General features: G+C 41.2%; 1 long non-coding RNA gene across 1 annotated transcript; it reads right to left on the bottom strand.

The window, feature by feature from the left end:
- Positions 1-2,103: 2,103 nt before the first annotated feature.
- On the bottom strand, positions 2,104-3,715 carry LOC116783596. The gene is made up of 3 exons (XR_004355762.1): positions 3,664-3,715; positions 2,715-2,883; positions 2,104-2,292 (listed from the first exon to the last, which is right to left on the bottom strand). It is a non-coding gene; the product is annotated as an uncharacterized LOC116783596 (long non-coding RNA).
- Between the last annotated feature and the right edge of the window lie 1,250 nt (positions 3,716-4,965).

Here is a 4,965-nt window from a genome sequence, read left to right as displayed (position 1 = left end):
TACAAGATTCTCTTTCACAGACAAAAAACAGAAAAAAAGTTCAAACACCAGAGGATTGGGATATGCTGTTCAGGCTCAAAAAAAATATACCAGTTAGGAAGAATGGAACTCCTGCCTTTGAATTTAGCACATCACCAGTGTATGGGCTTAAATTTATGGTCTCTCAGCCCTTTTATTCTCCTATACTTTTCGGTGATGGTGGTTAATGCTCTTTTGGTCTTGTTGACAGAAGAGCTTGAGGTTTAGTCAAGTGGGACTTTTATCTCTGCTGGTGTCATTCCTAGATTAGATTAGAGATTAGCTTTGTGGTCTTCTTATTCCATCCTTCTCCTGGCTCCACACATTTGAGTCTACTGACTGCCAGCCTCTTTGAGATCAAACTACTGTACTCAGTAAAGGCAAACCTGTGTCAGATTCTGTAATCTGGGCAGTTGCTCCCTTTCAGTCATTAATTACCGAGAATTTTCAGGGATATACATCCCTGTCCGTTCCAAAATCTCAACCCTTTCCCTTTCTGTGACTTAGAAGATAATGAAGGACGAATGGATAAAAAAAAGGAGATCCAGAAGGAAGTGAATGTTTTTCAGATGCTTAGAGCTGCTTCCCCATGCAGGGTTTCTAAAGCAACTTACAAAATCTTTGGCTTAAACCTTTGCCTACATCCAAAAAACAAGTCTTCTCTGTCAGTTATGATAAATCTGAATACCCCTTTCTGGTGTCCAGCTTTCGAAACCTTTATTCTTCCTAGAGAATATTTAGGAAACAGAATAATGACCTGCTTGAGTAGTATGTATGTCTGACTTTTGTCGCTTGGATTTGCAGATGGAAAATTGTTTGGGTCATAGGTATAAAATGCAAGGATGCAAGGCCAGGTTTACTAATAGGATTGGTATGTATCATACAAGGTGAGCTCACAAGCCATGGTTTGGCACAGCACATGAAACATCTAGATAACCTTAAGCAACAATTTCAATTAGATCCTTATCAGAGTTACACCAGTCAATTTAAGCAGCAGAAGCAGCAGCATGTAATTTCTGTGACATAGATTTCACAAACTGAATAATTCATAATTATGTGGACTTCAGGAGGTGGAGCAGTGCACAGATACTCTGTGGCCTCTTCTCTGTGTATGAAATACTTTATACTTGCAGTGAACCTTTAATGAAGTGGCCCATATCCCACAAAAGCTAAGGTAAACTGAAGAAGATACAAAGAAATTGTGAGTGCTCCTTAATTACCTACAGTATAAAATAAGCTTCTCAAGCATAATTTAGTGTCTTCTATTAGTTAACTCATCTCAAAAATGTTACCTTAGGCTTGTATGTGTGCATCAATGAGAGAGAGCATGAAAGTTTAAATGTAGTGTGATTTTTTTTTTTTTAATCCAAATAATTTAAGATATAACCCTTTATATGCAGATAGAACTGTTGGTCCAAAAGTGCCTTGTTTCCACACTGCCCATCCTTATCCCTTCATAGGAATAGCTAAAAGGAATGAATGTCCCTTCATAATGCAAAGCTGTGGTGGGATGGCCTCTCTGGGTTCCCTCTCTGTGGGCCAAGGGCAATAATCCCCCAGCTGCTGAACAACAGCAGCACATCAGAAGGGAGGAAGATATTGCTGTGTTGGACATTTGGACTGTTGAAGAAAAAAGGGAGAGATTACTTCCTCTCCCTGCAACTATCTGCTTCAACCTGTTTTCCAGGAGATTATCTGCACAGCAGTTTTTCAAATAGCATAGAAAGACAAGCCAGCATAGAAGCAGTAGAAGGACTTAGGACTTTCTATCTGATGTCCTGGTTTGTTCCAAGTCAGCTTGATCTGTGAGCGAGATTTCTCAAAGTATTCTCCCTTCTCATGACAACAGGAGTGTGCAAAAAGCTTCTAGTTTTGGAGATTACTACCCCACCTCAATCTGCTTCCCTTTAGAGATGACCAGAGTGAAGGGGGAGATTGATGAAAATTTACTTATCCCAAAGGGCAGAGCAGGTTCCCTCCATTTCACAACCCATCGTGATTCCCCCAGCTATGTTTGCCTTTTTTTTTTTTGTTTGACAGAATTGATGTCTTTCACTCTGAACTCTATTCTGCACAGAATTCAAAGCAATTGTATTTGCTGGGATGGATTATTTGTAAATGAATTGTTTTCTGTTCCACAGTTAGAGCTCAGAATGTTATAGTTACATTTTCATTTTGGAAGGACAACCTCTTTTCTCAGGCAGGAAACAAAAGTTTGTGATACAGCGCATTTCTTGGAACCTTGATTCTGTAAATAACTGTTCTGTAGAGCACCTAAAATACACCAAAACACCAGGTCTATTATGAGCTGTGGAGGAAGTTTGTGCAGAGCTACTTAACTTGACACTTGGTCAGTGCTCAGTGGTGCTGCTTCTCTCCAATGTGTCAGTGCAGAAGCCACACAATTTTAAACGTGGTGTGGCTGAATGTTTTTAATATTGCTGTGTTTGCAGCAGGACTGGGGTTGTGCTTCTGAACCTGGATTCAGGCAGGAGTTTAGCATTTCTAGGTATATACCTCTGCTGAACTTCTAGCAAAAGGTGGAGTAAGGCATAGTATTAGTATGCTGGACTGAGGAAAACATTAAATATGCATCTGTCTCAGCATCCAGCAGCCATCAGGATAAAGGAAGTTGTGTGCCAGTTGGTGCAAGCAGCAGCATCCTGTTGTGGAGAGAAATGCTGACCACACTTCACCTTTTGGGCTGGCTGCCTTCAGGGATTTTCTATCAGAATCCGTCTTCAAAATGCTCTTTGTCTTCCAGCCTCCTCTGAAGTCTCCTTTGTCTTCAGGTCAGTTATTCTTCACGAAGTTCTTCTCCAAATTTCAGTAAAAACCCAGGGGATAGCTGGCAATCCACTGGAACTGAGGAAAGCTGAAATCATGACTTTGCAATCTATTTTTTAGAAGCTGACTTTAAGAATTTATTCATTCCTACTACATGTGTCTGCAACTCAATCCAGTAGGCATAAATGACGTACAACCTAGAGTAAAGGTTGCACCTGAAGTGCCTTTTTCCTTTTATTTTTTCCTCTTCAAAAAATAGTTGCTGTAACAGATTTTCAAAATTATTTACACCCTTGTGGGGTCACCTCAGATGTCTTTGGTGTCCAGATGTATTTTTCTTGAAAAGCTTAATTTTTCAGGTGATATATATATAGCACAGTTTTGTTTCCTAGCTCGGGAAAAACAGACCTTCTCAATCACCACTGCGTCCAGTTGCTCTTTGTTTTACCTGCTGTTGATCAACTTTGTGTAATATGGACTAATTGTACCTAAATAGTCAATAACATCTTCATTATGGGCTTTGTTATCAGTTTCTCGTGGATGTCACAAAAGCAATGAGCCCTGTGTTATGTTGTGGGGGAAAAAGAGGAACTTGAGGGTCAGTTTATGGAGGGGGTGAAGGTGGGAGGGGACTTCTGGGCGTGCGGGGCCATTTGTGCGCGAGACTGATGATGGTTTAGTAGCAGAGCTGGGGGTGCTGGGGCTGGGTGGTAGGAAATGAGGATGAAAAAAAGCAGGATGGGGAAGCTGGAAGCTCAGATCAAGACATCTGAAGGTGATGTGGTGACACAGTGGGGGTTGTCAGAGGAATGGAAAGCACGGAGTAAAATGTCTGGGGCAAAAGGCGAGGAAGGTTACCTCCGGAATCTGCGTGGGGTGGGAAGGATCAAGAAGTGCCTGAAGGGAGAAGGTGGGCAGAGAGAAGGGTTATTGTGACATGTTACCTGGAAATAAATGATGAATGTTCTATTCTCTGAAACCAATTACTTTAGAAGTGCATAAAAGGGTGGGAGTCACTTGACTAAATGTGGACAACTGAGGTATGGATACCTCACCTCACTATCTAAATCCCCTGCATTATCTAAATCCCTGTAAATGGGAGAGAAAAATACTCATAGAAGTCTTAGGTTCCTGAGGGCAGGGCCTTTACAGAACTCTGACAGTTCTGCAGTTTTTAAAGTTTCTCTCCATTCAGCAGGTTCTGTCACACAGGAGGGCCTGTAAACTGCTGGTCACTTTATGGTGCCAGGTTGTTTTGTTCGGCAAAGTGCTGAAAGACAAAGCTGAGTTCTTCGTCTGAAAATAGGATAACAGAGCAAAAAGTTACAGGATAACAGAGCACTCTTAAACAGATGGCCACTCAGACCCAAATTTCACTGGAAGCCTGCAGCGTACCTGGAAATTAGAAAGCAGGTGTCTCTTAGATGGTAAAACCGAAACCAGAGCAACACAACTCTGTGGTGACTGTAATAACCATGACTATATTGTGTAATAACTATAATAGTGATGGTATCTGCAAGTGTAACCTTTAATTACTCTGCCTGTTTCTCCAAACTCTTCAGGAAGGGAAAATAACACCTATTTCACACATGTTGTGAAAATTAAATTTCCCAACAGGCAAGAGCATAGGAGTGTTTCTACAGTGTCAAACCCCCTTCTAATACAACATTTCTGTCTCTGAGGGTGACCCATAGTAGGGTCATAAAGGAGAAAAGATAAAATGTGACATACAGGGTGTGACACTGCCTGGATTATAATTTCCTACTTCCAGCAGTCTGCAGATTAGGAATTTTCTGAGTTTGCTTTTGAAGCATCTTGTGTAATAGAATGGTGCTTTCCCTTATTTATGCATCTGTTTGCTTTAAGATTGTTTCTGTCCTCTGGCATCTGGCTCTTCCTATCCAGCTCAGTGTCATGTGCAGTGCATTCCAGTTGACTTAGTAGCCTAACAGCCCCTTTTTAAAACTAATGTAAGAAACCAGGTCTTCTGAGAGTCACTGCTGATAATGGGAGTTGAGTTCTGTAGCCATTTTTGGAAATATATCGGTGGAGTCTGTGTGGGGTTTGGAGAATGAAGGCTAGGGAATCAATTCAAATGCTGTTTTGTGTTTGGGGGGGGGAAAGGATAATAGAAAGGGATTATGTTTCAGTTATCCAATG

This window comes from Chiroxiphia lanceolata, chromosome 3, assembly GCF_009829145.1.
Source record: "Chiroxiphia lanceolata isolate bChiLan1 chromosome 3, bChiLan1.pri, whole genome shotgun sequence".
Taxonomy (NCBI): domain Eukaryota; kingdom Metazoa; phylum Chordata; class Aves; order Passeriformes; family Pipridae; genus Chiroxiphia; species Chiroxiphia lanceolata.
The sequence above is the reverse complement of the archived record's forward strand: the minus strand, read 5'-3'. Positions and strand labels throughout refer to the sequence as shown.